The sequence below is a fragment of the Ochotona princeps genome, chromosome 13 (genome assembly GCF_030435755.1).
Source record: "Ochotona princeps isolate mOchPri1 chromosome 13, mOchPri1.hap1, whole genome shotgun sequence".
Classification (NCBI taxonomy): domain Eukaryota; kingdom Metazoa; phylum Chordata; class Mammalia; order Lagomorpha; family Ochotonidae; genus Ochotona; species Ochotona princeps.
Window position 1 is genome coordinate 57,859,731 of NC_080844.1, and position 16,125 is coordinate 57,875,855.

The following is a 16,125-nucleotide window of genomic DNA, read 5'->3' on the forward strand; positions in this document are numbered from 1 at the left end:
ACTCTCACATGGGTTGGGAAGTTACTCAGTTGAAATAGGCTTTCTCCTACCCATAACTCTTCTACATGGGAAGTGAACTAAAATTATATTGGATTTTAAATTATATTTTATTGAAAATACTCTATATGCAAACAATTTATTCTCTGTAAATCCTTGGGAATATGTCTCAATTTAATTTTAAGAAGGCCGGTCTAATTATATGTTAGTTGATAACTTAGTCTGACAAAGTATAGGTTAAATTTAAAACATAATTTCCAAACTGTGTGTATGTGTCTCATATGTGTTTTGGGTGAATGAAAATGAAGTTTCACTGCCTTATTAAATCCTAAAAGGTGTTTTTCAAGAGGTACGCATTCTGTACCCAGATCTTCCTCATCTCCCTGATAATGGGAGAGAAATAGGTTCCTTTGTCATTTAAACCAACAGTTCCATCTGAGTACATATAGAATCCCCTCAGTGCCTCCCCCAACCCCCTTACTTAAGAGAAGCTTTACTAACCCTAGGACAGGACCATCTGAGGAGCTGCATGCTTCACTCACTTGTGAAAGCAGATATGGTTGTCTTGAAAATACCTGCAAATTTTTTCCTTTTACTCTTTGTGGTTATTAATTTCTGTGGGCCCATTTTTTCCTATGTATTCTGATTTATAGTTCTGCAAGATAAGTTTCCGTAACTGCACAAAACAATGTTAGTACTAGAAACTCCTACTGCTTGCACTGTAGTTTGTAAGATGAAACATTTACTACTCAGTTTTTTTTTCTACCATCCTCACTCCATCACAATGTCTTCTGCTTGACTTTAGGCTGAGTTTGTTAAGAGAATACCAGGAAATTTAGTCTTATATAACATGACAGACCCTGAAGCAAGTGTCACTTGAAGAGCCTAGGAGAAGGGTGATCATACAAGTAAAAATGGGCAGCAATTTTGGCTTAAAAAGACACATTTGATATGTTTTTCCAGGGATTTTTACCGAACTGTGTTCTAAAAGCCATCCCAACAATTACTTTATATCATGCAAGAAAACTGTACAATGGAATGGATTTTCACATTGAGAAATTATGTGCATTTTCCCAGCGTGGTTTCCACTTATCTAACATTTTATGCCACATAAAACGATAAATTATCCAGCGTGATCTAAAGCTATCAGGAGCATTTAAAAGTTTTATAGTGTAGTATTTTAAAGTTTACTAACCATTATATAAAATTAATAAGATAGTTTATACAGTTTCTTGCTTTATTGATTGTGAGTAATAACCTGAAGATGGGAATGTAGTAGAGTGATGTGACTAACCTCCTCTTAAAGAAACTTATTTAAACTTCAGCAATGTATTTGGTGGATCTTGGATTCCTCTCACTTGTGTAGTCTCAGTGAGAAACACTCAGATGCTGAGTGTAGAGAATTTCTTTAAGGGAAGACGTGGATTTTAATGCATAAATTTTGGAGACAGACTATTGAAGTTGAAATTTCATTTCAGGAGGCAGCCAGCTTTGTTTAACTCTATATTTTTAGTATCCAAAGTTACTGAACCAGACTTTGCTTTAATTAATAACTATAGGATGTGAGGCAGTTCCAGTGCTGCCTTTTCTATTAACTTGCAATTTCCTGAAGCAAATTAATAAAATGTAGGGGTGGGGTGGCCAGCGAGGATAAATAAATGCTAGATTTGCAAGTCACTAAAATTCATCAGAATAAATTAAGCTGTGGGGTTTTTTTTTCCCCCTTATTCCTGAGCCAATTTTGACAAAGAAACAAAGCCATCTCAAAGTGGTCACCTGTCAGCTTTAATGTAATGTAATGGATTTTGATTTAGCCTTTTTCTAGGCAGTGTGATCTAATGGGTTAGCAAGAGGTTCTGGAAGCAGCCTGAATTTCAATCTTAGCTCTTCTGTTACCTTCAACGGGGCTCTGGTCTCTTCCTTAACCGTCTGTTCCCATTGTTATTACTACAATATACAAGGCGTTATGCACATAGTAGATCATCTGTTTTGGCTGTTTTGTCCTATATTCACCAGAGCCAAATCTTCAGTTGAAGTTTTCAAAGTTAAAGAATAATTCTAAATTTCACCTTGTTTGAATCATTCAGCATTAATCTGCCTGTACGAATTTTTGTGTGGTTTCCTTGACACTCCAAAGAATCAAGATAGTTGTAGTGACATATTTTAAGCCATACCATGTGTACCATACCCCAAAGGAATAAAGGATTCCCCTTGCTGTGATTCAATAAGTTTTCAAGAAAATGTTTGGAAGAATATTAGCAGTTGGCTAGATTTTACAACAGAGAAATTGCTAAAATTAAATCTGTAAATTCCCCAAATTGGTAAGGGTAACATGCATTTCAGAGTTCTTATTATGCTTAGTCTACTACCAAAATATATTGCAACTCAAATTAAAAAATAAACATAAAATTAAAGCCTCTTATGCTTTTACTTTGTTGTTCACTTAATAGCATTGGCAAATTTTAGTTTTGACTTTGTTTTAACGCTGTGTAAATGCTGCCTAGTCAATGACGTACCTGAAATCATTTCTTGTTCTTTATTATTATGTGCTTATGTGCTCATGTAAGCATGTCTTGTTACTAGGATTGCCTTATAAAAGTCACGTTTAGTTTTGAAAGTTAATTATAGTTTTCACTTGCATTTACAAGCTCCCTAGTTTTGAGAGTCCCTCACCACACCAGAAGTGGCGAGATGTCATCGGAGGAGTAGAACCTTTAATCATCCATCTTATACAATTTCTCCTTGCTGTATCAACTATTCAACTACTTCTCACTAAATACTTTTCACCAAAAATAACAAGTGATTATGACAATGTTGATAAAATTGCTAAAATAGAGTTGCCATCAAATTAATCTGTTTTTTCCCCTTTCCATGGATCAGTTTAAGTGGCTGAAACAGAGAAAGTCATTATTTGGAAACCATTGCTTATGTTTTCTCTTTTTGTGTAGACAATGACATTAACAGCATTTTCCAAATGATATCTTTCCATCGTAGAACAATTAGACCAGTGATAAGAAAGAAAATTTTGTTCATGTGAAGTGAATTTCCTTTTATTATGAGTGATTACAATGTCCTTAGTATGGATGTTCTAAACTTACCCATCCACCAATTCATGGGATTTTGACTTACCTTTGATTTAGAATTATTATAAATAAGGAATCTTTGTATGGACACATGTACCTACTTCTCCTATGCTGTTAAGTGGTATGATTAGTTTGTGTCTAACTCTAAGAACTGTTCCCTGAGATTGCATCACCATCCATTCTCACCAAAAGAAGTTTCAATTGTCCACATCTCAGCACCACATGGAATAAAGACATTATCAACTATTTAAAATAAAACTAAATAGATTAACATTTTCCATGACTCCAGATTTTTTAAAATCAGTGTATGCATGGAATTTTTTCATCTCTTTCTTTAAATTAATCTCTGCATTTATAGACAGCTATAATTGCTTTTTAGTTTTTATCCAATGACAATATCTTTTAAATCTCTAGTGAAAAGTCTTTTAGTTTACATTTAGATCATTTACATTTAATGTGTTTTCTACATTGTTGAGTTAAAATTATTATATTCTTATTTATATACAAAATCTTGGATGTAGTCCTACCTCTGTGGTCTCATATTTATTTTACAACATTCATTTTCTCCTGTATTCTACATATGGGCTTTATGAACTTATAAACTTAACTCTGATTCCTTCATTAGGCCACCTTGCCTTAGTCTCTGCATATTTCCACAATCGATTCTCTCAACTTAAACCTTCCTGGTGTTCCCACATTTCTCATTTCTCAACCATACATTTGTTTCTTGATTGTCTTCCACGTCCCAGTAAAGATTCTGTTTTTCTGAAAAGCTTTTTTGTATTTCAAGTTTAGGGTTGATATCCTTCCACAATGTTAGCTTCACTTACACTAGAGCTGGTTGTACTAATGTTATTTCATCCATGGAAGTTCTTCAATCTGAAGAAAATGAAATTTAAAAAATATTTGGTTAAAAAATTTGGAATGCATTGAGAAATTTTTTTTATAATATAACAATTTCCAAGAAATTTTTGTCATATCCTCAAATAGAAGTATGCTGGAGGAGAAATGATGATCAGCTTTTCAGAAGGAGACACGCATAGCCTGATCCCATGACAGGGCAACACCCTCTCATTTCTGGAATCTTCTTTTAGGTGATTTCTCTCTGAAGTCATCTCAGTTAACCATGGGAGAAAGGCCCCTGTCCATCCCCTACCTTACAAGAGCTATCTTTTGTTTTGCTACACAGTCTGCTCAGCTACACAGCCATGTCTTTGTTTTCTTGGTGCACCTTAGATAGGAACAAAGAAAAGTTCCCTTTCAGTTAATTTCTGCATGTATCCAACTAAGAAATATGTCTGTAGGCTTAGAAAACTAAAGTTGAGTTGATGAGAATTCTGTACTACTGTTTTTCACTAACAGGATCCTGAATTATATCCTGGCAGAGTATCAAAAACCAATTTTAAGGTATTGTTTTTGTGTTGGGTTATCACAGAACTTTTCAATAAGCATTTCTGAATTGTGTTTTCAAATTCCAAATCAAAATGTATGATCATTATTACCTCAAATTAGCATCAGTTATAACATGATACTAAATGATAAATGTCTATGGAGCAATGAGTAGTTTTTAAAAGTTCTGATAAGTTAGAGCAACAGTCATTAGGAAAAAATATGCTTTACCTTGTTACAGAAACATAATTATAGCAGATACTTTAAAATGTATTTTTAGTTTTTCCTTAGTTAAGTATATTCAGATATTTATAGAACATCTTTTATCTACAAAAAGATATTCTTTGCCAGCCAAGGACACTCAGAAAAGGAGAAAGTTACCACTTTACTTTGTTGTATGGAAAGAGGACAAAATTATATAATTTATAAAAAATGAGTAAATCAAGTCACAAGCCAGCCCACTCCTTGAAATAACATGAATGTGAGCTCAAGTAACCAAATGATCTAGTGCTTAGCCATGTAACTACTCGGAAGCGTAAAATTAGGGAACAAGCAGAATAAAGTTAACTAATTGGTTAATGCTTTTAAAAACCCTACCTGAGTCATCAAAATAGCTATATTAAAGAAGTATCATCATGTTGATATAGCATCAGTGGTAGCATACACACCCAAACACGTTTTTATTGTCAAAGAGATCTTTCAGAGGTTGTCACTTGCTGATGACCAAAATGTTGCAGTGGTTCATTTAATAATAAAAATGTTATTGTTTGTTTTAATCATTTTCGTTTTCGTTTTCATTTTCATATACCTATCAAGTAGATCTTTTTTAAAAATCAAATTACAATGCTAGCATTTGGCAAGGCAGTTATGATACCTTCCATATAGGAGTGAACTAGTTCCAGTCTTGGCTCCATTCTCTATTCCAGCTTTCTGTAATACGCACCCTGGGAGGAAGCAGATTCTGACTCAGACACGTGGATCCTTGCCACCAATGAAGGAAGCCTGAACTGAGTTCTGGCTTCTTGGCTTTAGCCTAACCCAGGGCCCTGTCTTTCGTGAGCACTTGTAGAGTGAAACAGTATAATTAGCATTCCATCCATCTCTGTGTCTCTGACTCTTCATTTCCGATTAAATGAAAAAAAAATTTTTTAGTCAAACCATACAAATTATTTTCTGTTTTTAAAATTTATTTTGTTGGAAAGTCAGATTTACAGAAAGTAGGTAATGACAGAGAGACAGATCCATCCAGTGATTCACTGCCTGAGCTGAGCCTGTCCGAAGCCAGGCGCCAGGAGCTTCTTCCGGGCCTCCCATGTGGGTGCAGGGTCCCAAGGCTTTGGGTCATCCTCTGCTGCTTTCTCAGGTCACAAGCAGGGAGCTGGATAGGAAGTGGAGCAGCTGGGACACAAACTGGTATCCATATGGGATCCCAACAGATGCAAAGCAAGCGCTTTGCCACTAAGCTATTGTGCCAGTCCTGTACACGTTACTTAAAAAAATGTATATAATCTTTGCAAGTGCAGCAAGCATCTCAGTTAACTGGATATAGGTGATAATGAGCCATCAGTCACACTACATTCATATACTAAAAAGAACAAATTGATAACTTGGACCAGGTCATCTTCTTTCCATGTGATTGTGGATAGCAATATATAACATGGTCATAAAGTTGCTGTAGAACCTAATCCTTAAGATTCAGGAAGGGTTTTAGACAAGAAGAGGAGGTGACAGCGATAGTGTGATTGTTGTCTGAAACACTCATTTTTATACTGCCTGTCTTAACTGTCCGGCACAAGAATTAATCATGGGACTTGATGTTGAATTCTGGCCTTTATACCTGCCTGCATAATTCTGAGTCAGATTACCAAGCCTCTGTTAACCAGTTTCTGCAGCTATGAAAGGATAGCAGTATCTACTTCACAGAATTATTGAGACTCCACAACCAGTGTGACAGTAGAAACATCCTTGTTATCACAGAAATTCAGTGAGCACAGACTTAAATCACTTTACATCCAGCTCTACCTGCCAAGTGGCTGGGATTCTTTGTGTCTGTGGTCACACAGAGTGATCTGCCAACTGCGCTTTCTCATAATCTACCACTGTGTTCTGCGAGGGAAACTGGCTCTATTACATTATTAACTTCTTTTGGCTCTTGCTATTCTTGAGTAATGCTAAGCAGTGGCAAATGGGGGTCAAGCATTGTGTTGACTTAAGATACAGATGGATTATAAATTGCCCATTTATTACTGAAAAAATAGTTAGCACCTACATGTGCCAGAAACTGTCACCAACATTGTAAGGATTTATATTTGACATCATAAGAAGATGTATTTAACATCATAAATAATATATAAATGCATATTTATTGTGGATACACACAGTGAGGAAGAAGGAAAATAGTGTTAATGTTTCTGTTCTAGTTCTATGCTCACCATTTTAAATATTCTCCCATTTATTTAGCACAATTCCATTGTAGAACTTTTCTTAGTTACTAAGACAGCAAATACTTTGTATCCCGACCTTTCTTAGTGTAATATCTGTTTTCTGTGAAAAGACAATGAGTAACTATATCCTAATTACTGACAAATAATTTCATGTAGGTGAGAACAGGTATTTTTAAAATCTCATTTTCCTGTTAAATCAAATTCTTCTGCTATAAGGTATGAGCATTTGCCATCGTGGAGAAGAGGTTTTTATCCTATTTTGGAGTGACTGGATGTGTCCTGGTTCCTCTTTAATTCTAGTTTCCTCTCAGTGTGCACACTCGGAGACAGCTGGTTACAGCTCAAGCATTTAGAATCCCCGGTACGCATGTGGAGACCTAGACCCAGTTCCATGCTCCTGGTCCAACCTCGGCCGTTGCAGGCGTTTGGGGGAGTAAATTACAAGATGGGATATTTGTGCCTGTGCCTTTGCTTCTCTCTGTCTCTCAAATAAAATTAATATTTTTAAAAAGAGTTGGTACTGTACTGATTTTTGCCTTTCCTTCTTCATTGCTGATGATGTGCAGGGAGCTAGGTTTTCTAAACACAAGTTGCAAACCAGAATGGGAATAAAGAGTTCATGGTCCATTTGTCATTTGTCATTGCTGTGTCAGCCTGTTCCCTTTCAGAGCCACATGTCTCCATCTTCTTGCTTCTTTATACAAACGTGACCCTAAAAAAAACAGTGAAAATGGGGGCATATAACTATATATAAAGGCAAGAATCTGGTGCTGATGCTGTGTTATAGCAAGTTAAGCCACTGCCTGCAGTGCTGGTACCCCATGTGGGCATCAGTTTCTGACCTGGCTGTTCTGCTTTCTATGTAGCTTTCTATTAATTGCCTGGGAAAGCAAAAAAAGAATGGTCAAAGTGCGTGGGTCCTGCTGCCCGTATGGGAGACCCAGAAGAAGCTCCTGGCTCTGGTCTTCTGCCTGGCCCAGCCCCGCACCACTGGGGTCATTTGAAGATTAAATCAACAAAGGAAGCCCTCCCTCTCTTTCCATAATTCTGCCTTCACAGAAGTAAAATAAAGTTTTTAAGTGAAAAGTTTATGCTCTATCCTGTTCTAAATTAACTAACCAAGAATATAAGATTTTTTTCCTTTGACTTTTTGATTGGGGAACAATAATTTTGCTGAAGTATTACTCTAAGGAATTCTTTCAGGAAATCTTGAAATTATTTATAAGCAATGTGATAATAGGTTCACAGTTTGTATTTCCTTATACTGAAATCATTTGAGGACTTTGGGCTCTTGAATATTTAAATAATATTAATTGAGCAATAACTAAAATATTGTCTCAGTACTTAGGCAAAAATAAATGAAGCATATTTGACAAACTTGACAGATCTGTACGTTTGAACTGAAGGTTGTTTACGATAGGAATATCTCCGACAGAAACACATGGGGAAGAAGAACTGTGTGAGAACTCACAGATAAACTTCTTAGTGACTTGGAAAAGAACTCATCCTTCCTAATTTTCCAACCTCTATTTTTGTGTTTATGAGAATAACATACGTTTTTAAGTTTATATGGTGGTGTTTTGTGTTTTAATGTACGGTCACACAAATATGAGGCTTTCGTAGCTCTGACAGAAGATTCTAGATGACATTAGCTAATGCTTTTCCTCAGAGAGACACACTTTTACAGCAGAATTTTAAAACAACACCACCTCTCTCATCGACTGCCATTTTCCGTTGCTTTCCCTGTTAAGCTGTTTCAAATTGCCCTTCGTTGTATTGCTTTCCAGGGCTTCTAAGTGTTTGTTTAGAAACAATTTTCCATGAGTTTAAGTTGAAGTCCAGGGCTTATTTTTTTTTTCTTATAATTAGCCGGTCCTTTACCCACTGGTTTCTGTGAATCAGAACAAGGAGGAGAGCGGATGAAGCTTGTGGAGCAGATGTGTCTTTGTACCATGAAAGCAGTGCAAGCCTCGCCATGAGGTCCTCAAAATTCTTCAGGTTAAAGGAGCTCGAGCTCATTTTCTTCAATATGCTGTTTAGGATTTAAACACAACTTGGCATTATATGAAGAGATGAGTGCGGTTGTATAAAACTTAATACTTCTGTTATGTTATGACTATTTTGTTCTGTACTCTAGTATTTTTATATCAGTTACACAATCAGCAGAATCATGAATATAATATAACTCCATTTTAGTTAAACTGTTATCAGAAGAAATATTATTTTTAGAAATTGCACTTGCTATACTCTCCCTCACAGTTCTTTACATCCCTAGGATTTTAAGAACCAGTGGTATTTATTACAGTTCTTCCCTTCTAGCCACTTAAATTTCATTTTCCTCACACACAAGGGTGTCCTAATTGGCCAACCTAGGAGAGGGGATGCTTTCCAGTTACCTTACTTGACTATAGCATTTTCTATTTGCTAATTACTGCTTCGTTGAATGCATATTCAAATATGTGCATTTGGTGCCATCCTTGTTCGGATGGTGTGCTGATTCACTTGGGGTGACAGGGTGAGGAAGCAAGGCATGGTCACGGCCCTCGCCGCGGTTGTTGTCCAGTGACAAAGTCAAAGAAAACGGGCAGTTACAGACAATAACGCTTCCTCTGCCCTTGCGTTTCATGACTTCACCCCACACACATTGCATCTCTCTTATCAGACTTTTCATCGTGGTTTAGCTGGCTACTGTTTTCCTTTACGCTGAAGCTTACCATCACTCAGGCTTACCTCCTAGACCCTCTTTTTGTCTTCAGCCAGTTCCCAAAGGCAGTGTCCTCTCTTCTTCAGGTTTCAACCACTTTGCGTCTGCCTGGGCTGACGGCACTCCAAATCTGCAAACACACTACCCATCAGCCTCCTGGACGTCCACATCTCGTGGTCCTGTTGACACCTCCAACCCATTCTGTTCAAAATTGAACTCCTGAGCTTCAGTATCTGTTCTTTAGACAGGTGTTGCCCCCTTCAGATACCTACTTTGTCTTGCTTAATAGCATCAGTGGCTATCACAGTATTTTCACTAGTAAGCTCCATGTGGACAGAGAACTATTCTGACCAGGTCTCTGCCTCTGCTTCACAATAAATGCAGGTATTCATAATATATGTTGAGTGAGTTAAGAGGCTTTTCTCAACTCTCTTTTTCCCCTCAGCACTGTACTGTTTGTTCAGGTCATCTCCTAGTCCTTTGAACTGTCGCCACACTCTGTCACCTAACTCTCCCCAAAAGTCATTCCTTTCTCATAATCTCCACTAAAGTCCTCCTATGTCAAATTTCTCCTTTGTTCAGTTTCTTTCCTCTGACAGATTATAATACAAATACTCAGTTTCCTGAATTTAGAAAGGATAGTTAGTTTGCCCCAATCACATGACCACAGAAAACATAAAAGCCCAATTGACAAAGTGAATAAGGGTTATATTTTATATTTTTAAATTACTGTTTTTGCTCTGGTATTGGTGTTGGTGGCTATGTCTCTGGGTAGCACCCAATGAACATATACTTCATGTGCCAAATTGCATTTTATTTTATAAAGTACCTACCAGTTCATTTATGGTATGTAGATTTTGCCTGATTTTTGCACCCTAGATCATTGGTGCTTTGCCATTCAGTACCACACTAAATATAAACTGATGTTCATGTGATCATCATCGCTTCTTCTTACCCTGTCTTTCATTTGTAATGTAGAATTCTGTGTATAGAAAGCCATTTTAATAAGTTTTAAATATGTTTACAGAGGAGGAATGCGATTTGGTGCGATCTTGTAGGCTGCAAGATGACACCAGAAAATACTCTAGCATCGCCATGTTATCACAGCCCAAAACTGCATGACAAGGCCTCCAGAACACAGCCCTTGTGAGGCCTCTTGAACTCAGCCCACGACAAGGCCTCCAGAACACAGCCCTTGTGAGGCCTCCTGAACTCAGCCCACGACAAGGCCTCCAGAACACAGCCAGTGTGAGGCCTCCTGAACTCAGCCCATGACAAGGCTTCTGGAACATAGCCCATGTGAGGCCTCCAGAGGCTTCTGGAACATGGCCCATGTGAGGCTTCCAGAATGTAGCCCATGTGAGGCTTCCAGAACACAGCCCATGACAAGGTCTCCAGAACACAGCCCATGAGAAGGCCTCCTGAACTCAGCCCATGAGAAGGCCTCCTGAACTCAGCCCATGACAGGGCCTCCAGAACACGGCCCATGACAAGGCTTCTGGAACACAGCTCCTGTGAGGCCCCCAGAACACAGCCCATGACAAGGCCTCCAGAACACGGCCCATGACAAGGCTTCTGGAAATCAGTCCATGGGAGGCTGGTTATTCGTGATCATCTGTATATAACTGCTTGAAGAGCATGAGTAGGACACATCTCTTTCTCTGAGCCTCACATTCTGAAAACCAGTGCCATTTTAACGTTGGTCAAAATCCCATAAATTATCAGAACATGATATCCATTTTACTCTTCCTCAAAAATTTCATTGTCACACATAAATAAATGTTATCTTCATGGCCACCAACTGAATCTAGCTCTGATTAATACATTTTGTTACACTAGTATAAATTGTGATCAATTCTGCTACTTCTTACGTGTGCATCAGAACGTCTTTCTGATTGCTTTATTTAATGGTTGCTTTATTTAATGTAATATATGTGAGTTTTATTCACTTTGCTGTAAAGGACAGTATTTCATTTGTTTTTATGGCTGAATAACTTTTGTTGCTTATTTGCTGAATAATGAGTACCAAAATACAAGCAGATAGGAAAAATAAGTTCTAATGTTCTACCAACTAGTTGGGTGACTATTATTTCAAAAATGTTTTATACAAAGAGCTAAAAAAAAAAAAGAGTTCAGAGGCTCTAGACACACGCACACAACACACATAAAATGATGGGATACAAATGCTGATGACCCTGATTTGACCATTACTTGTAGTATACTTTTATTGCATGATCACACTGCGCCTCATAAGTATGTGTAATTAGCATGTCAGTTAACTAGACTCAGAAGAATGCTGACCGTCTCCTACAGTTGTGTGTCTCTCCAGTGTTGATTCCAAGAACCCTATTGCCTGCATACTCTGCAACTGTAGTGCTTCCAGTGGCTTGCTTTCATCTGGATCCAAGAAGGAACTGGACCCATCTTGGAGGAAATCACTACATTTCAAAACTTACATTTTTATAGCTTAGCAACCACTGCTGACAGTTTTTTGTTTGTTTGCTTGTTATTGCTGTTTTAGCAAAGGCATGAACCCTATCACATCTAGTTGCTGCACCGTGACAGATGCAAAGGGCTCTGGTTCCAGGCCTTTCTCTGTTGAGTCCATCCCTTGTGGTCTCTGGAGCTCCTCTCCAGGTCCTCACCTGAAAGAAGTAACAAAGCAGTGATAAAACATCTGCTCTGTAGTCAGACTGTCCCCCCCCTTGTCACAGACTTGCTTCGTCACCTCTTTCTCATATCTCTGCCTTAATTTTCTCATTTTCTAATTGATAGAAGAGATAGGTAGGTGTGAAGATTAAATATTTACTCATGTGAAAGATACCCAGTGTATTGTAACTTTCCCACACATCAGACATTGCTGCATTAGACATTATCCCCCACTGCGCCACGACTTTCTAATACTTGAAAGGTGCTAAAAGTTGTAAATCCTTAGTCTGGCAGTGGCACACAGCCCCTCCCCACCCCCGCACATATCTGCACACTTCCTGCCTTTCCAACTCTATCCCTGTACTGTCCAATTATTGCTTTGTATTTCCTTGTGTCAAGCACCTGCCAGGCTCTCTCTGAATTTCTCATACATTAGTAAATATTGATACTTTAAGACCTAGTTCTCGGGCCTCTTATGAGAAGATCGTTGTATCTAGCACCTAGGCAACCTCGCAGCCCATGTCTGCTGCATCATGATCTGTTGCTTGCTTAGGAGCCTTTAAATTGGAACTACTTCGTCTGATTAACTCAGTCAGTGCCTGGTATAACCCCGAATGCACAACTGGTGTTGCTGAATGATTTAGTGTTATAGGCAGAAATAAGTATATATGGGTACAAGGTATTATCTTCTTTTGATTTCTTCTTTGGTTATTTATCATGTATCTTAAATCCTTTTACAATGTTGAGGTAACAAAGTGTTGCTCTTTGGAAGATTTTTTCTTGGGAAATCCATATGCCATTTGTTTCATGAGTGGATCAAACAGTGGATTCTTCTATCTCTGGCAGAACTGTTTGCTTCTGCATTTCCCTTGACCAGCAACCTCTGTCCACTATTGCCCATCCAGGTGCTATAGTTTATCATAGGGGACTTCTCTGCAGGCACGTTCCTTCACAGAACTGGGTGGGGATGAGAACTGTAGTTGCCCCTCTGCTGCTTTGTAGTATTAAAACTCCCAGGGCAGTGTTCCTGCCATCGAGGGATTCCTAAGACTGAAAATCTGATAACATGACTTCAACTCATTGTTTTATGAAAGTATAAACAAGTAAGCCCATAAGAGTCAGAGTATTACGGCTTGGGCTTCGAGTTGTATAAGCCACACCCTGCAGGCTGTTTCTGAATAGGAAAGTCCTAACATTGAACTATGCTCTTTGGTTTCAGTTTAAGATATGCATTGTCTGTGCTTACAATGAGTGTGTTATTCAAGGATACACATAGCAGTTTAGCAGAAAATGCTGGCAGGCCTCAAGGCTCAGTGATTATATTTCCCAAGTTATGTTGCAACAGGCTGAAGCCCTTTGAGGTCACAGGCAGTGTAATGGTCCATATTAATGTTGACGAGTATCCAAAAGGATGATCACATCATGAACACATTGCACAATGTGGTGTGAGTTCCACACTTGTGGACAAAAGAATTCTGACAACCTCCCAACAGCTGTGTGAGACTGCTGCCTTAGATGGGTATTAAGTTAGAGTAGGAGCAATAACCACCTTGTCAAGAGAATGGCTTCAGTGTGCCCATGTTGGCCTAGAGTAAGGCATGACATGAAGACAAAGACTGTTGTCAAATACTGACGCAAGGGATCTAGCCTGGGTGCAGAGAACATGCAGGTGGTCAGACACAAAATTGATTGACCTTCAGCAGTGGACACCATGACATCTGGACATGGCCTCTCGAGTATTCCAGAGCTGTTTTTTGCTTGACACCCTAGAGAAGTGGACAACAGAGATTGGCATAAGCCTCACTGGAGTGGAGAGCGGAAACATGAACACAGACCCTGCGTCATGCTGACTGAAGTTAATGCATCCGGAAACACCAAGCCTGGCACAGGGCTTGGAATAGTGAGCTCCATGCAGCTGTTAAGGCTGTGTGGATAGACATTGTGGAAAATGAAAATCATGGAGACAAAGCTGAATTTGTTCATGGATAGTCAGTTACCTTGCTCTAAAGGACATTGCAGTTGCAACAAAGGGTTTGAGTAGATGAGTAATTGCAGGTAGCATGTTTTCATGCTTTGGTGACAAGTATCTCTTGTTATTGTTTTCTGATTTCTCAGTATTTTATTAATGTTTGCACTTATACATTCTTAAGACAAGCTCAAACTATAACCCTTATGTCTATCTTCCTAAATTTTATTTCCATTCCTGCAGCTGGGGGAGTCCTTTGTAAACCTAACCTTCGTGGTAGTGGTTTTTTAATTTTTAAATTTTTTTTATGATACAGTTCCTTAGGCTCAGGGATTTTCCCTTTGACCCTCCCTCTGTCTGTCCCACCCACCCTTTCCCCCTCACTTTTCCCTCTATTGTATAAACAATAGTATAGTATTTCACCAATAGTCACTACTTCTTCATTCTTCTATGTAAGTGTATCATGAAATTTTAGGAATGAACAATGTTAGTCCAACATCCTCATGTCAAGATATATTTCATGATTTTATTGAGAATCCATCTTTTATTCAGAAGTAGAGATGCCCACTGCAAAATATCTTCACAGTATACATCATGGTAATGTTTTAAATGACGGGTTTCACTTCTGTCTCATCTGTGTACATAGTATGCACAGGACGGTCTAAACGTTTCATAGTACATTTGAAAGAGTATTACTAAACGGCTCTGAAAAAATGCAGTCACATTATTAATTCTCTTCTAATTCTTAACATCATTAAAAACTTCAAGTTGTATATATCTTAACCGAATGTTTGGGGAAGATTAAAGATTAAGACTCCTACCTCACTCAAATGAATGTGACTCCATGATCATCCTTTACTTTTGTGTTTCTATATGACTGATTTATATGCAGAAATATTACAAGAGGACCAAGAACTATGGGTAATAATTTGTGAGATGTGTTGAACAAAAGAGTTAATGTACCATATAGCACTGGAGGATTAAAAAAAAAACCAGGTAAATATCCTATCTATATGTTATATTACTTAAAAGCTTCCCTACTCTATGGTAAAAAAGGGAAAACTATGGCAGGTTATAGTTGAGGTCAGCAGAGGTTTCAAGAGAAGGACTCGTCTACAGTAGAGTCTAGGTCTTTTGCCCGTTTGGGTGTTAGTGGGGAAGAGAGCAAAGAGAGATATTAGTATGTTGGGGCCCCTTGAGAAAGTAAGAGGATTCAGAAAGGTCAATATTATATTAAGAGTAATTTTCCTACTGCATGTGTTAGAAATCACAGATTAAGGGAAACATTTGTTTTTGGACTGGGTAACTTCAGTAAACCTAATGGTTTCCAGCTGCACTGATTTTATTTCAAAAGACAGGATTTCATTTTCTTTATGGCTGAGTAGTATTCCATAGTTTATGTATACTGTATTTTCTTTATCCAGTCATCCATTGATGGACATCTGGGTTGAGTCCATGTTTTAGCTACTATGAATTGAGGTACAATTTGCGTGGGTATACAAATAGCTCCCTAGTTTTCTGACTTCATTTCGTTAGGGCAAATTCCCAGGGGTGGGACAGACAGGGCACGTGGTAGATCTATTTTCTGATATCTGAGGACTCTCCATAATGTCCTCCATTACAGTGTACTTGTTTATATATCCACCAACAGAAAATCAGGGTACCTTATTCTCCCCATCCTCATTAGCATTTCTTTATTTTGATTTTCTGGTGGTAGCCATTCTTACTGGAGTACCATGAAATCTCTTCTGGTTTTATGTGCATTTCCATGATGGTAGGTGACCCTGAGCATTTTTTCGTGTTTCTGTTGGTCATTTGAAAATAATGTCATCAATATGAGTAAAAATGACATTTTGCAAATTTGATTATTATTTATAGTCTTTGTCCATTGAG

General features: G+C 38.0%; 1 protein-coding gene and 1 non-coding gene across 3 annotated transcripts in view; one reads left to right on the forward strand and one right to left on the reverse strand.

Annotated features, from left to right (window-relative positions):
- Positions 1-16,125, forward strand: part of ATRNL1 (attractin like 1) — a 558,159-nt gene that overhangs the window by 429,675 nt on the left and 112,359 nt on the right. The window lies entirely within an intron of this gene.
- Positions 10,199-10,326, reverse strand: LOC118759495 (small nucleolar RNA SNORA27). Its single transcript, XR_004996223.2, has one exon. It is a non-coding gene; the product is annotated as a small nucleolar RNA SNORA27 (small nucleolar RNA).